Source organism: Gavialis gangeticus, unplaced genomic scaffold (genome assembly GCF_001723915.1).
Source record: "Gavialis gangeticus isolate Ggan-Ray unplaced genomic scaffold, GavGan_comp1, whole genome shotgun sequence".
NCBI classification, from domain to species: domain Eukaryota; kingdom Metazoa; phylum Chordata; order Crocodylia; family Gavialidae; genus Gavialis; species Gavialis gangeticus.
In genome coordinates this window covers 6,031,277-6,047,971 of record NW_017729013.1, presented here as the reverse complement: position 1 = coordinate 6,047,971, position 16,695 = coordinate 6,031,277, and the positions used below count along the sequence as shown (strand labels likewise).

General features: G+C 43.9%; 1 protein-coding gene across 3 annotated transcripts in view; it reads left to right on the top strand.

Moving 5' to 3' along the window:
• The window catches only part of LOC109293473 (protein spinster homolog 3-like), a 90,584-nt gene that overhangs the window by 9,408 nt on the left and 64,481 nt on the right, over window positions 1–16,695 (top strand). For 2 of the 3 annotated variants that reach the window (XM_019511422.1, XM_019511421.1), the window contains exons 2-3: window positions 9,597–10,016; window positions 10,899–11,064. The gene's annotated coding sequence lies outside the window, so the exon portion shown is untranslated. Of the gene's footprint in view, window positions 1–8,733; window positions 10,017–10,898; window positions 11,065–16,695 lie in introns of those variants that run through there. The other variant, XM_019511420.1, reaches the window with a different exon arrangement.

Sequence of the window (16,695 nt, the reverse complement as noted above, 5' to 3'; positions counted from 1 at the left end):
TCTGCCCTGTTGTCCCCAGATCATGCAGGTGGCCTCCTCTGGACCCTCTCCATGTGGTCCACATCCCTCCTGAAATGGGGCACACAGAACTGGACACAGTACTCCAGCTGTGGCCTGACCAGTGTCGCGTAGAGGGGGAGGATCACCTCCTTGGCTCTGGAGGAGAACCTTGCATTTTTCAGTGTTAAACACCATCAGGTTCTCGTCCGCCCATTTGCTGAGCCTGTCCAGGTCAAAAAAACACTTCACAAAGATGAACCTCTTGGACAGCCCCCTGTCTGAGTGCGGTGTCCAACAAACAGCACAACATTTAATCAAAAGTTGCAGTCTTTACAAATGCCCAGATGGGGTAGATGGAATCTGTACATTGAGCAATAATACCAGACAGTGGCTTATAGATTTGGAACTTGATATCTGATGCCATATGAAAAAAGAAGAATGAAGACAGAGAAGAAAAATCTTGCAAAATTAGCCTTCCTTCTTGGTACAGTTTGCTGCTACACTTTGTGAACCAGGAGGGGATGGCAGCAGTGGCACCTTGGTAGCAATTATATAGCTTAACATATATATTCAAGTGGTTCTTATTCCATTAAGAAGTAGCATCTAAGTAATAGAAAACAGTGAATGACATCCCTTATTTTGACTTGTGTCTGGCTGGTTTAGGTGGATAATTCGTATTTGACTCTAAGCACAAAATAGTATTTATAAAAAGTTAATTGAGGGGAGGCAAGGAAGTGTTCAGCACACGTGGTAGATTTACTTATGTAAAATTATCAAAATATGGCCTGTGTTTAAAATGTTTATTGCACAAGGAAGTATTATCTATTAATGAATTGAACTGATTGTTTCTGGTCCCTGTGTCCTTCAGCATGTTAGTACTAATAGATCTCTTCATCCCACATGCTTTCCTGCATATTCCACTCCCAATTGATTTCTCAACTCTGAATGAACTAGTCATTGAACTGAACTTGTTCAATAAACTGAAACTAAGAAAACTTTCTCTTAGCAATAACCTTTTCTGCCAGTACAGTCAACATTTTTGTTCAGGACTTCAACAGACTCTGCTTAGCCAGAAATGTCTGCTGGTTTAGTGCCCTGCATTTGGCAATGTTAGTAGCAAGCATGCATGCATATCTTTCTTTTTTTTTTTTTTAATGTAATCTGAACAATTTTAATAAATGCCTTAACACAGATTGTTGTCCTTTTGAATTTTTTTTTAAAACTTTTCTCTCTTAAAAAGAGAGACCTAGTTGGGGAAAAATACATATCATGACCTTTCCACTGTCTTGTTCTTGTGGGCTGGTCGCCTATATCAAGGGTGGGAAAAATACAGCCCATGGGCTTGATCTAACCTGCCAGTTGATTGTATCTGGCCCGTGGCTGCCTCTGTGGCATTCCCGTAGGGGCTGAGCCCTGCCTGCTCCCACCTGCAGCATCCCATAGCTCCTGAGGGCAGTGCCCTGTGCCCACTGAGAGCACTGCCCAGGCCCCAGCCAGCATGCACAGCTTCCTGGCGGGGCTGGTACTGCTGCAGCTGCCCAGGTATTACTCAGTTCCTCCCACCTCCAGCAGTTCCTCCTCCTCTTCCTCCTCCTCTCCCTGCAGCACAGCTGTGGGCAGCGGGTAGTGCGGAGAATGATGACAGAATGAGTGCACACTGGGCACCACGTGCCCAGCTAGGCCAGGGGGGAAGCTGCAGCCGGAAGGCTCCTGCCCCAGTGCGCAGGGCTCCAGCTCCAGGCCTCCTTGCATTTAGTCTGTCCACCTGGCATGATGAGCAGCCACTTGCATCAGCCAAGTGGATGGAAAGCAGCCGTGCTGTGAAGCTGTTCATACTGGCTGCAGCTGGGGCCAGGGCTGGGGTGGTGTTGGCAGGCATGGATGGGAGTACAGCATAGGTTGCCTCAGGTGAGAGCAGGCAGGGCAGAATGCCATGGGGCAGCCATGGGCTGGATTGGTGGGGAGTGGGGGCAGAGACCACACTTGCACTACACTGGCCAGGCAAGCTCTGCTGCATGTGCCTCCTGCCCCACCTCTCCCTTCCCAGTCAGCTCCTAGGGCCTAGCATGTCAGCAGCCCCCTACCCACACAGCCACCCCCCATGCACACCCCTACACACACAATATACAAGACTAAGACTTTATTTTGAGCTGTTATGCAATCACCTCTGTATACACTACTCAACATAAATCAGGGCAAAAATTATTTCCTTGAAATGAAATTAAAATATAGTAGATGTTTGGTTTTTAGTATATACTTCATTAAAATGATAGCTTCTGAGATATTTTATGCGAGGCCCTCGACAGCTCACCAAAACTCATTAAGTGACCTTCCAGCCGAAATAATTACCCACGCCTGCTTTATATCCGTGTATGCAGGAAAGATTGGAGAGCCCGAATGTAGGCAGAGACTCATTTTTACCAGTCATGGATGGAAGGGTGGTGGTACAGAATGACTAAACTTCTGTCATGTATATAGGCTTGCTGCTCTCCTTTCACTGGGATCAATTTGAACGCTTTTTTTCTTGCCTTAAGACATTCACTCCAAGATGCTTGTATTTAGATTGCCAGTGCTTGTCTGTCTTAAATGACAGGCATAAATTAAGTTCTTAAAATGACATGCAGCTAAAATGAATGGCAGTGATAGAGCATCTTCTGTTTTTTAAATGATGTTCAACAGCTTAGCATTTAAAAAACCCTACTAAGAGTTGAATCTTGTATTTCAGCACACAGAGCCTTGGGGAAACAAAGCGCTAAATAAAGACAACATGTTCCATCAACAGCTTATCTCAAACTCTTTTCACAGGAGGAAAAATAAAAGCAGTACATTGCTGGTGTTTGTAAATATTTCTTGGTATATAAACTGAAGCATATACTTACAGAGACAAATGGTCTATTTGACCCGGTACAATGGGACCCCAGAATAGTCCAAGCACCAAGAGCTTGTCTAGACTAGAAAGCATGCCATTTGAACGACATTGGTGTAATTGCAGAAGCAACCCTCTCTGTGCGGGTGCAGTAATTATTATTATTCAGATGTATATCCCACTTTGTCTGGAAAGGCTCAGAGCAGGTAATAACAGGTATAAAAGGCTTATTCTGGTTTGAGAAGCAAACTAAGTTTTTATAATGAAAGAACTGCATCTGCTCCTGAATTCATTGAAAACTGGATTTGGGAGTAAGGAAGGACGTTCCAGAAGACTAACTACTGGAGGTGGGCGGAAGAAACTAAGAGAAGAATGTCCCTGGGTAGGAAGGTCTGTTATCTGGTTGTGGGTATAACTCCAGTGTAGGCGTCGTCTCGTCTTCTTTGCAAAGTAAAATCAGTTTGTTTTTCTGTAGATACTATGCTGTGAACTCCTCTGGGGTGATGAAAACGCAGGTGGCTTGAGCTATATTTGGCTGCTTAAGCAACTGAATTGCTCCACCAGTTTACATTTGTGTCCTTACTTTTGTGGCTTTTTTTTTTTTTTTTAAAGGAGCATTTTTCTTAAAGGGAGTTTGAAAGTATTTCTTCAATGGAAGTGAATTAAGGATTAGAACATTGTAAGGGAAGAGCAATCGCACCATGCAGGCTGGAAAATGTAGGCAACAAGGTGAAGTGACTTGCATATTCCATTAATGCTTGTTTTGTGACTTGGACATCTCCTGCAACTGTCCTAGACTTTGAAGTCAAGAGCCCTTCTCAACTCTGCTTAGCGTGCTACAATAGCAAACTCTTTTAGCTTTCCGTCAGACAAGTAGTCCCACTGAAGTCAGCTGAAACACTCGTACCAGCAAAGACAAGTCTCATACTGGTGTGACTTTCAGTCTTACAATATTTGAATTAAGAGATCATAGTGTTACATTGCAAGGGGGCACGGCTAAAAACTAAACATTACCAATTTATATCATTTGGGCAGTCACTTTGGAGTGCATTGAAGTTGGTCCTTAAGTAGGATATTTGGCTGCTTTCTCAAACCAAAGTAAAGGGGGAGTCAATAGTCATTTATGTCTAAAAAGAGCTCAAACCCACAAGAGGGATCCTTCACTTTAGCCTAGGGGAAGAGGTATCATTCAGCATTTGTAAACTCCAATATGCTGCCTGTTCACAAGAACAAAGTAGACAAGTGCAGCAGGGAAGAGTTGCCTGCCTGCTTATATTTAGCTTAAATACAAGTAGGCTGCACTGTACTAGTTTGTCTTTCTAGTTTTCTTGTATTCCTGTCTCTTCCATATGCTTGACACACTCACACACATCAATCCTGGATGTGAACTAGGTGCAAACAAGGGGAAATCATGAAATTCTGATATTGGCATCTTAAAACTCTCATCTTGGAAAAGCAAAATTGTCTAATTTCAAAGTGGGCAACAGCCAACATGTCTCTAGGCAGGGAAGAAAAAGCCCATACTTTGCCTAAGCCACTTGTAACTTTATATGATGCAATTTTTAGATGCCTTATTCCAACTTGCTTCTATCTGAATACAGCTGGAAGAAAGGATATAACGCTGAACATCAGCTTTGGTGCCCGCTCTCAGTTGTTTAGTGACACTACAGGCAGGTGACAAAATGCCTTGGGGGTCTGGTCATCAGATGTTTTATCTTTTCTCTTGTATTAGGTATCAAACAGAAGTGAAAGCCTGTATTGTAAGTTGAAGGATTTGTGTGGAGAGGGGGAGGGTGGGGGGAATAAAAGCCCCCTCAAAATAAAGATTTTCTCTGCTCTTTGACGTTTATCTGTCAATGGTATGGTCCCTTATACCATGATGACAGTGCCGGTCTCATTCCTGAATGTATTTGTAGCAGGATGGGACCTTAGGGTGCCCTCCGTACCGTGCCAGACTTTCTCCAAGCACCCTCAGAATGTTGCCTGCCACGTCTTTGATGTTGCGTATTTATTGTAGGGAGGCTGCCCTTCATTCCCTTGGCTACGGTTTCCTGCTGCGTGCCGGATCCACCTTGGTCTCCTTGGCACTTGGGCGCTCTACAGCCCTGCCTCGCTCCGCGTCCTGTTGACGCTCTGTCCCTTCACAGTCTCGTCTCACTTGGGCTCTCTGGAGTCCCGCCTTGCACTGCACCTCACGGTGCTCAAATGGTCGCTGCCCCTCTCTGGGGCTTCTCGCTCACCCCGAGCACCTCTGGCGCTTAGGTTCTCCACGGCCTTGTTCTGCCTTCTGGGTACTCGGGGTCAGCCCTCCCCCAATACTGCGCCTTGGCCTTGGCGCTCTGGGATGACACCTCCCCCTTTGCTGCGCCCTTATGGACGCTCTGGGTCAATGCCCCCCCTGCACTGTCCTTTCTGGCAGTCTGGGAGGCACACTCCCTCTGCTGCACCCTTTTTGGTTTCACGGTCGCTGCCCACACTCGGGGCTGGGGCTCCCACACTGTTGTGGTTCCCCTATGAGGCCTCCTCCATCCCCTTATAGCCTCACCCGGTCCTCCGGTGTAACAACAACCAAAACGCAGGCCCCTCGGCTATAACACAGATCTACGCCTCGTGGCTAAAACGTCCTCCGAACCACGCCACAGGTGTTCCAGCTCTCACCCGTGTCACTAGCTGCTCGCGCATCCAGGCCTTTTCCTTGTCACACGTTCAGGGCCGAGCTCCTTCCTCCTTGGCCTCGGGCTGCCCTCTGTCTGGGCTTTGGCCTGCGATTTATGTCTGAGCCAGGCCCTGCCCCATCCATTCAGCTGGCCAGACAGGTGTGTGTCCTTAACTCCCTCCGGTTGCCCTTAGCCACCAGCACCTGAGCCACTACTCTGGCTTTCCAAGCAGCAGGCACCTTAGTGCCCTGCTACAGTATTAATCCTCAAACGCTGATGTGAAGTCAGGCAGTGCTGCTGTGCCCACTTTCCTGATGCGGAAGCTGAGGCATAAACAGACTGACTTGTTCACGATACAGAGGGACTTATATTAGAGCAGAGATTCTCACAGGTCTCTAGAACTGCCATCTTTTCCCCTAACCATGGAAATACCTCCTTCTTAGTTAGCAAACTGACTATAAAGACCTGCCTCAGAATAGCGTGTGGTACATGCAGTCAAAATCACAGACTGTCGTGGTCAAGTAATGCTTCCAGAGACTTAGTGGTACCTTAAATATGGCTAGGCGAAGGCCCTGTGTCGTCTTTTGAGATATTTATGATCAAAATGTGTATCTGTGTTTTAAGAAGCTAAGAGAATAAAATCTTATATTAGTGACAGCAATAAACCAGAATCTGGTAGGTAACATTGTGATCTAGCACATTAGTAAATCTCTGGTGTCTGTTTAACTGTGCTTTTAAAACAGCACGAGGAGTTGTGAGGTGAGTTAATGCAGGCAAGCAACATGATAACCCAAAAGGGAGGTGATGGCTGGAGAATGATGTAATACACCAGAAATAAGGAGAGAACAGTCGCAGTGGATTGTGTATTTCCTTTAGCGGTGTGTCTTACTTTGCAGGCACTAATACAGTAAAAATGGGGCACTGAAGTGGAAGAGTGAGTTAATTTTCATGGAAGAATGAGTTAATGGAAGAATGAGTTAATTTTCAGGGTGTGGATAGCAGCCAAGGTGTTGGCTTGTTTCTAATGAGAATAGAATATCTTCAGGGACGTGTCAACCTCCTGAGAGGAGCAAATGAAGGAAGACTTCCTTCAGCACTGACAGCGGGTTTGAATGTGTACCATCTACGTGTTTGTCTCGAGTGATATCGAGGGACTGGTTGCGTTAATGACTGTTTGCTTGGAAGCATTAATAATGCTGGAGTGAGGACTACTGTCATAGCACATACGGAGGATTTAAGGCATAAGAGAACAATACAGAAAACAAAGAAGGAAGATACAGGCTCTATTTTAATGTATTATATCTTCTCCTTTCACCCCTTCAAAGGTGGTACCACTCGCTTAACAAATAGGGACCTGAGATGCAGAGGGACTAAGTGGCTTGTCCGTGGTCACGGGAAGGCCGTGTCAGAACGGGGAATTGAGCCTGGGTCTCCCACATCTTAGGTTTTCATTAGAACCAAGGGGCACTTGTTCTCCTTTAAAGGTGTTTTGCCCTTGCTTTTAGGGAATGAATACGGGCTGAGTTCTGACTGACTGAAGTTTTTCTAGACGTTTTCTGTAGATTGTTTCTGGATCCTGAAGAAAAGCTAATCCTGATCACTTGTCACTGAAGTGGGCATAGCAATGCCATTAGCTAAAACCTCTTTTAATTCATGCTCTCGAGCAGCGGGCTGTGTGCTGTCTTCCATGCCAGAGGTAGCCGCCTTTCAGTGATACTGTATGTAACTTGCATAGAAGCTTGGCATGAAGAACACTTTATGAAAAGGAAGATGCTTGCGATTAGTCTGTCACAACTAATACAGTGTGATGTTACCTAGTGTTACGCAAAGGCCAAAGGAAGACAAAACTTAGGTACCATAAAAATAAAACTTTAGCTTCTTAATGCCAACAGTGGGGTGTGGTGGCATAAATGTTGTGTGTTATCCCAGAGGGGATAGTGCATTTGCCACCACTTTCATTGATAGTTAAGGATGTCCTCTACTTCTCTAAGGATGAGGACCATAGGATGATAGGAAATAGTTCTGAAAAGAACCTTACCAGGTAATCTGGTCCAGGCTCTTGCTCAGGTCAGGATCATTTCTGACTAAACCATCCCAGCCAAGCATCTAGCCAACCTGTTCTTGAAAAGGTCCAAGGATGGAGATCCTATAACTTCTCTAGGTAGTCTGTTCCTATGCTTGACGCCCCCTCCCCCCCCCATCAGAAAGTTAATAGATTCATAGATGCTAGGGTCAGAAGGGACCTCAACCGATCATTGAGTCTGACCCCCTGCCTAGGCAGGAAAGAGGGCGGGGGTCAGAGGACCCCAGCCAGATGCGTATCCAGCCTTCTCTTAAAGACACCCAAGGTAAGGGAGAGCACCACCTCCCTTGGAAGTCCACTCCAAATTTTGACCGCCCTTACTATGAAGAAGTTTTTCCTGATATCTAGCCCAAATCTTCTCTTAGCCAGTTTGTGATCATTGTTCTTTGTTTGTAACCGTTGTTCCTCCTAGTCTCCAATTTAAATGTACTTTGCTGCAGCTTAAGGCCATTGTTTCTAGGCCACAGAGGAAAGCCTGCCTCTGCCCTCTCTGTAATCACCTTCCAGGTATTTGAAGACTGTTATCTAATCCCCTCCCTGCCCCCACAACCTTCTCCAGACTAAATAACCATACTTCTTTTAGCCTTTCCTCATAAGTCTTGCTTCCCACACCCCTAATCATGTTGTCACTCTTCATTGGACTCTTTTCAACCTGTCTGCATCCTTTGTGAAGCATGGGGCCCAAAATTGAACACAGTACTCCAGGTGAGGCCTCACAAATGGTCAACGGAGCAGAAGAATCACTTTCCTTGATTTGCAAGTGATGCTTCTGATAATACAACCGAATATGCTGTTGACCTTCTTTGCAACAAGAACACACTGTTGGCTGTGTGGTTTAGCTTACGGTTTGGTTGTGAGCTATGTGGTTTATCTTATTCAGCTTATGGTCTACTGCAGTGGTTAGACTTGAGGCACCGGTCAGAAAATTCAAGCTCTTCTTTTTCTGTAGTTTAAAAAAGAAAAAAAAAAAAAAAAAAAAGTGAAAACCAATAGAGCAATTCTTCTGTTGCAAAGAACTCAAACCACAACTGGTCAGAATGTTTTAAACACTAAGAAATCCTATTTGAAATTTCTGGGTTTAAACAGTATGAATTCCTTTTTGAAATATCTGGGTTTATCTTATAAATCAAGCTTGCACACCCAGAGTGGGACATGGCACTCTGCAGCAGAACCCTCAAAAAGATCTCAAGGCACCCCAGGGTCCCACATCACACTAGTTGAGAGTCACTGGTCTACTGTAATCCCCAGGTCCTTCTTTGCAGAACTGCAGCCAGCCAATCTTTTCACAGTCTGCATTGGTGTATTCAGTTATTCTGACTGTACCCATCTATGCCAGCAGAGTAAGTGATGCACAGCTTGGGACTGCACTGCCTGAGCTCAAACCCCTGTCTGTGCTGACACACTGAGACATTGAACATTCTCCCCGTGGGAGGTCCCCCTCTACTTGCCTGCCACTTCTTGATCTTAATGAAAATAAAGGGGAGGTATGTTGTCAACCACCGTAAGGCATGTTCTATTTGTAGGTGTTTCTTGGGGCTTCTCCTTCCCTACACCCCATCCACATGCCAACCTGGGCCCGTCAGCCTTATGGTGCTCGGTATTCTAATTGTAGGCAACCAGCCAGGTTTAGTATTGTTCTTTCTCCAAGAACGTCTTGATTATAGGGACGTGACACGTGTGATTAGTTCGATTGCCCTTGAGATGTTCCAGATTCAATTCTTCCATAATTAATTCATGAGTCAAAAGCAAAGTATTCACATTAATACATAAATCACTGAAGTTCACGATCAAATTAATTACAAACATCTGAAATCAATTAAGTCATGATGGTCTAAAAAGTACAAATCAAGTCAGTTTATAAATAATTTTCAGGCCAAGTGAGCCCCCAATGAATTAATGGGCACTCTTAATTCAACAAACTCCCTGATCGTGTAGCCCACTCTTATAATCACATAATTAATTCTGGTCATGTGGCTTTGATCTGTTCTAGGGCTCCGTCAGGATACAGCGCAACAAAAAGAAACAAAGCCATAGGACAACAAAAAAAAGAAGTGGTAATGTCCCCGCCTCACTCACGCATCCCACTTTTAACGTCTGAGTACTAGGGTCCAGGACAAATCCTTTTCAGGGAGGCCCTGGGTCATGGAAGAGAAAGATACCCCTCTGGGTATCCCGGCTGTGGAACCGGCTTGGTGCTTTCCTGGTCTCGGCGTTCTGGAGCTCACAGCAACTGGGCTGCTTCCTGCTACCCTGCCATACGGTTTTGTTCAGGCTCTTGCAGCTGGTTCTTGGCATGGACGTCTGACTTCACGCCCCATGCACCTCTCCAGTCGCAGAGAGCATTTATTAATAAACTATGGAGATAGTTCTGCTCGCTGCTCCGTGGTCTCCATTCCTGTACCTGCATCAGGTAAGCAACTTACAGTTCCAGCCCTTTCCGGGCATTTTGCCTGGGTATTTTGCAGTCCTCCTGAGCTGTGCAAACCCCTCCCAAATGGTGTCCAGTCGTGCTGTGACGCTGACCCAAGTGTAGGACTTTGCAGTTGTCCTTGTTGAATCTCATGATTGATTGTGGACCATTGTCCCAGTCTATCCACTTAATTTTTTATCCTAGTCTTGTCCTCCAGAATGTCTGCAACTCCCCCCATCCTGGTATCATCTACAGATTTGCTGAGCATGCATTTAATCCCATTGTCCAAATCATTAATGAAGCTTCCTAACTGCAACTTTCTAAAAACACTGAAGGAAATTGTTAGTGAGAAGCAATGTAAGTGATACCAAATACTCTACCTTTGCAGAGGCATATTTTTTAAAGAGGATAGCCTATATTTTCATGCTGTCAGTTCATGGCTTTTGTCATTAGCCATAGAAAATGCTTCCTTACCTGTGAGGCTTTACTGGTAATTAGGTGAGTCTAATGGATAAGTGATAAAGTATGCAGTGATCTCTTAATGGTCCTTCAGGGACTAGTATTTCACCTGATATAACAAGGAATCATGCCAAAGGATAGCCAAGAATGTTAACAGACATGCAGCTCTGGCTACTTTACTGAATTCCACTGAGTTGCATAGCTCTGTTTTCCTGATTTGATTATGACAGGAGCATCCTGATGACTTTCAAAGCTAGATGATTAGAGACTGGCCCTAGTCTGAAAAAAGTAACTGGTGCTGGGTAGAATAGTGGAGACCAGTTAAACTGGTTATTGGAATCAGAGCCTTGGCAAATATCATCACTGTCTAACTTGTTTATGTAAGCCAATATGGTCTTAACTTGTTTTATTCTATGCTTGAAGGAATCCCAGATGGAACAGAAAGCAGCGCTGCAGCCAGGTGGATCTTCCTCCTTCATGACTTTACCAACTGCCTTCTTCGCAACAATATAGGCAAGCATATTCCAAGGTTCCTAAAATCCTAAAGGATGTGTGCAAATTGGAAGGAAGCTTAATGACACAAACGTGAGTACTCTGGTCACCTTGTAGTGTTACAATACATACTGTGCTCTAATAGGAGATGCTGTTGGCTCACTGCACTGTAGTGCCTCTTAAACTCAAAATCATACATACACCATTCCTCATGGTAGATATTTGTAACTTGCTGTTCCCCTTAACTGCCCCACCAGTTACCTGTTGGTCCAATTAGTAAATCAAGCTTCCTTCATAGTTTCATAGTTTTTAGGGTCGGAAGGGACCTGAGCAGATCATCGAGTCCAACCCCCTGCCATTGTAGGAAAGAGTCCTGGGATCAAACGACCCCAGCAAGGTGTACATCCAGCCTCCTTTTAAAGACCCCCAGGGTAGGAGCCAGCACCACTTCTCTTCCTTTCAGTCTTGTGCCTCAGCTTCTAAGGTCTTGATCCCAGAATGTCTACATGTTCTTGATTCAGGATTGGATCCAAAATGTGAAGGGCCCTCTGTTCTAAATGTGGTTCAAATCCAGCCCAAGGTGACAAATCTCAAAAAGAAAGCACTCATCCTAATCTCTGATCCACTTGTGGTTGCTACTGCTTTCCAGGTCTCTCTTTCCATTGAACACTCTTTGGGAGCTGGTTTCCCCATATAGGAAATAGGTCTGCTTTAAGGCTACCTCACATGTAGAATATTATTTCATTCAGTGAACTTGTTCAAGCTGCTTCCTGCTTTGCTACAAAATCCTAATATTTCAACTTAGACTTACCCAAACCGTACCTCTGTGCACATTTGTAAACTTTGGGAATTGCATCAAATACCTCAGGAATGCAAACGGTAGTCTTATTCACTCTTGAAAGGTTGCGTGCAACTCTCACTGTCCTAGATGGTTCATGGCTAACTGCTCTGCTAGCTGGGTGTGCTGGGGAAAAAGGAAGTTATAAGGAACAGAGGTATATCCACTCTTAGCATCAGAGTGCTAATCAGGTTCTCAGTTCTGCGACAGATTCTGACTGATTTTGAGTGAGTAAATTAACCCCTGTTCCTTGGTTTACAAAGGGGAAGTGATCGTAGCCAGATGAGGAAGCCGGAATATTTCTGGTTTGTGTTTCAACGAGACCTTTGTTAATGACCGTTTTTGAGTTAGCTTTCTGAGAAGGCCTGGCAATGTGGCTTGTCTTCAGGGCTGCTCACAGAAATGCTAACTATTAACATTGCAGAGCATTTAGCCCAAACAGGGTGACTGCAAATAAACAGGATCAAAAGCACTGTTAGAAGAGATTTTCAAGCAAAACTTGTCTGTCTGTTTGTTTATTCTGTTAATAAGAAGTGTTAATAGTAATTCCCCTTCCCGTCAGCTCGCTGTAAATTGTTCTCTGTGGGTTCCAGGCACAGTATGCGTGCTAGCAGCCTCTTCACTGGACTGAATGAAGCTAACAGAAATACACTGGTGGCTGTTATAGCATGCAGCTTCCACAAGTCTTAGCTGGTTAACTTTAGTATTGCTCGTGTGTACTATAAGCACTTTTTCACTAGCTCCCTCCTGTTTATATCAGTGTCTCATTTCTTGCTAATAAGAGTGGCAGCACAGGCTAGAGTTGTGGCCAAGTAAGGGTAGGAACTTCAGCTTCTCAGGCTACGTAGTTTGATACTCAGAACGCAATGCAAAGATCTAGCAGGACTGCTGATCAGATGTTAAGTGCATGCCACAATGGATAGAATGCTTGGTTGGTTGTTTTTTTTTCTTGAATGAATGAATAATGTCCAAGCAAAATTTGAGTGTTTAATGACTGCAGTTAAAGCAAGTGTCCTGTCTAAACACTACAAAAAGTGAGAAGGGGAGAGAGAAAGAAAGAAAATAAATCTATGGCTTAGCCTGCTGAGTGTCAGCTGACCCATTCTAGCTACTAACAAGTGCTGTATATATTCGTCTGGAGATTCTCAGTTGCATTTGCCAGGTTCAGCCATCAAAACAAGACTTTAGTACCAAGGCCAGATTCAAAATGGTGTGAGGAAATGTCTTCCAACTGTGCACATGAGTTAATGCCAGCAACTTAGAATAAACAGGTTCTGAATGGCTGCTACCATAGAAGGATTTAACTGCTGGTGCCTTGCATGATGCAACTGTGAGCCCTAAATGGGGAGTAAAGGGAATAACCACAGGAGGAGGATGCTATACTACTAGGTAGGGAAGCACTTGTGTGTTACAGTGACACCTAAGGACTTTAGTGTATCTGAGGTATCTAGACAGTATAGGCTCCTCGTGAACTTTAATGCATAACTGGTTAAATGAGGTGGGTCATCCTATCCAAGCAATAGGAAATGTGGGGTATAACAAATGGTAATCGTGTCCCAGCTATTGTCAGAAGTCTGTACTCTGTAAGCAAGAAGTGAATCGGAAGATGTCTCTGGACTTCTGACGTGGAATTTGTCCCTGATCATTTTAAGAGACCATGAAGTCTCTGTGGGAGAAATGGCCTAATGAGCACCAAAGGTAGAGCAGTTGGTAGAGCAATGTTGGTGGTGTGCCCCTGTGAACTAATAGGTCAAGTCTAGGTTATAAAAGGCTTCTAGAAAGAAAGATAAGCTTATCGGACAGCAAAGAAGGGGAATGAACAAAGGGCCACCAAAGCAGGTATGCATGATCATCCTGGGGAGCAGCTTCAGTAGTTGAAGTTCAGGGTAGGTGTGATGATGTGAACAGCAGAAAGGCCGAAGTTGTAGAACATGAACAAATAACTCAAATACTGCCTAGATGACTAAGTCAAATGAAAGCTGTGTCTAAGAGGATATATATATTTTACATCAAAGTGCCTGGAAGAATGTTGCTCTTGTCCAACCTAGTAAACCAAAAGTAGAGCTTGGATAGAAGCCTTTATTTTGTCCAAGTTGAACTTGGAGTTGATGACATGACATTTGTAAGGAAATGGTCTACAAACCTGCCACTCTGTTTTAGGCAGGTCCAATATGGAAAAATAGAGCTGAGTCACCTGCATAGAGAAGTCAGGTCAAAGCCAAGTAAGTCTTAACTATCTATGGCAGCTTGTTCCTACAATCTTCGAGTCCAGGAGTAGATGTTGGGCATTCTGTGACAATGGAGAACTTTGTGGGCCAGAAGGGAGGTCCAAGCTACCAGTTTTGGGAGTCTTGAGTGGCTTTTGCATCTGTAACTCCCCTGAAACACAGGAGACTTGGGTATCCTGGATGGGTGGGAAAAAGTTTGTGGGAGGGGTGGGGAGTTTGTATACTTGCCCTGGGTATACAGAGCCCAGGCACTGCTATGCTCTCCTTTTGAAAGGACACTCGAGGTGATAAATTAAAAAGTTTCCAAAGTTTGGGGCTCCATTTCTTTTTAATTTCGTATTTAGCTTGATCTAGTTGTTTTGTCTTTCTCTTCCTGCTGATGATAAACCCAACTTTCTGCATAAGCGCACAAAAAACAGTGCTGTGTGATTGCCTAATCTCCTTCAGGAGTGCACATGCACACACATTCTGCAGACTGGTTTGAGGAAAAATATTTAAAAATTGGAATCTAACATAATTACATGTTCCTTTACAGAGCAAGCTTAAGTCTTCAAAACTTGATCATGGCTACATGCAAATGGAGATATTGGTGATGGTGTTCAGTGGCTGGGTTTCAGTGATGGCTAGACAGATCATTTTCCAGCGTGCTGGCTGCTTAAGCTTTTTTTAAATAGAAAAGATTAATAAGGAAACTGGTCCAAAGTGTGCTAGCGTAAAGGTGATTGGAAGCTCCTGTTGTTTGTCCTAGGAGGCATGGGTAAGTACATGGTGTTCTTTTGTACTGTAGCGACACCTAATGGCCCTTTATTGACTTGCATAATTAACAGTTTAAACTGTCCCATTTCATTGTGAAGCAATACATTTATTCACACCGATTCATTACAGAAATCTGAAAATCTGTTGAATTCCCTTTAACTTGCCTCTCATCTAAAACAAGCCACATTCGGAGCTGAGATGATTTTGCCTAGCTTAGAAATGCTTAGTTCTCAAGGTGAGCTTTTGTATTTTATTTCTGGCCTAATTACCTACCATTTTTAATGGGGCAAGGTTGTACTACTTCTTATTACATATATATTTTAGCCAGGGGTATATAACCACTTGAGGTGCATGTGCTTTCAATATATTAGCTTATCCTTCAGGTTTTTGGAGCAACATCCCAGCCGACCCCGTTAGGATGGTTCTAGCAGGATACTAGATTAATCTCCCTCTGTTGGTCCCATGCAGTCACAGCTGATGACAGTACTGATGAAAGCTGCACCATGGATTGTAGTGTGAAACTTTTATGGATAAATGCAATTTTAGACTTATTTAAAAGAACTTTGAGGGGTAACTGTTTTTGCCAATTTTTTTAATTCAACTAAATTTAGAGCAGGATCAGGCCCTCTGGTTCATACAGACCCTGATCTCCAAAATAGAAGTGTTGTAATATTACACACCACTCTGAATTGGAGAGGGTCAGTTTTTCAAAGGAACTGGTCACTCTGGGAATGGATACGTTTCTTTTCTTTTACAGTCCACCCCAAAGTGAGAGATGCATAAAGAAAGCAGTTGGCTACATTTTTAAATCAATAAGCATCAAAAATAATTGATGATGTTACTATCCCATCTTTCTAGACTGTTTTAGGTGGTTGTCTAGCTTTTAGCAGTGTAGTTTCAGACCCTATGCCTAGTTTGCAGTAAATTCCCTTAATAGAGGAGTATAAGTAACAAAGCCAGTTGACAGGAACAACTGGAAAGACAGTTGGGACTAGTTGTCAGATTTCTAGCCCCTTCCGCCACAAATAAAAGTAAAAATAGAAACCCAAAATTTGGAGTTCTGCTGTCAGAGTTCCTTATGAGAACTGGTATTAGTCCATTTGGAAGAATGGTAAACCAGAATTGCTTCCCAGGTCTTTGAAGTGGGTAGCAAGGGGTACTAATAATAGGCATGTCTACACACTCTGGAAGAACCTGCATTTATATCCCCCCAAAATGTTTTTTATTGTAGAATATAATTGCATATTGCTATAGAATGTAAATGAGGGTGCAGCAAATTCTGCTGAAGTAAAATTTCTTGCTTCTGTTCCCTGCCTGGTTTCAACTCCAAGGTGAATTCTTCTGTTTTGTCTCTGGTAATCCATGCTCCATGACTTAGTGCAGTTTCCCTTCACCTCTTAATGGCCAGGGTGAAGTTTTTTCCAGATATTAAACTCTAGTTAAATAATAACTGATCTATACCCCCAACCTTGGCAATAGTATTTACAGACCCTTAATTATAAACCTTGAAGTAGAAGTCTATCTTGTTTGGGCTGCCTGTAGTGTCCCATATGACAGGAGCAGTGAACAAACTTAGACGCTGCTCTCAGGATGCCATTCTGATGTTCTGATACTTTTAGCCCTATTTTACAGATGGGGGAACTGAGGCACAAAGAAAGTGACTTACCATAGGTAGGCTTTTTCTTCACCCAGTTGCTTAGTACTCTGTCCTGCACAGTGAGTCTTTCTGCATTTACATCCTCTTGTGTTTGGATTCAGAGTAGAAGATATTTTTACAGCTCTGTGTCAGTAAAAACCACAGGCCTGACCGCCTTTTCTGCAGAAGCTGCCATGAGGAACCTTCAACCTAAGGCTTCACAGCCAGGCTTGCGGGTAGATCTTTGTCGCAGGAAGTGACTCTACAAGG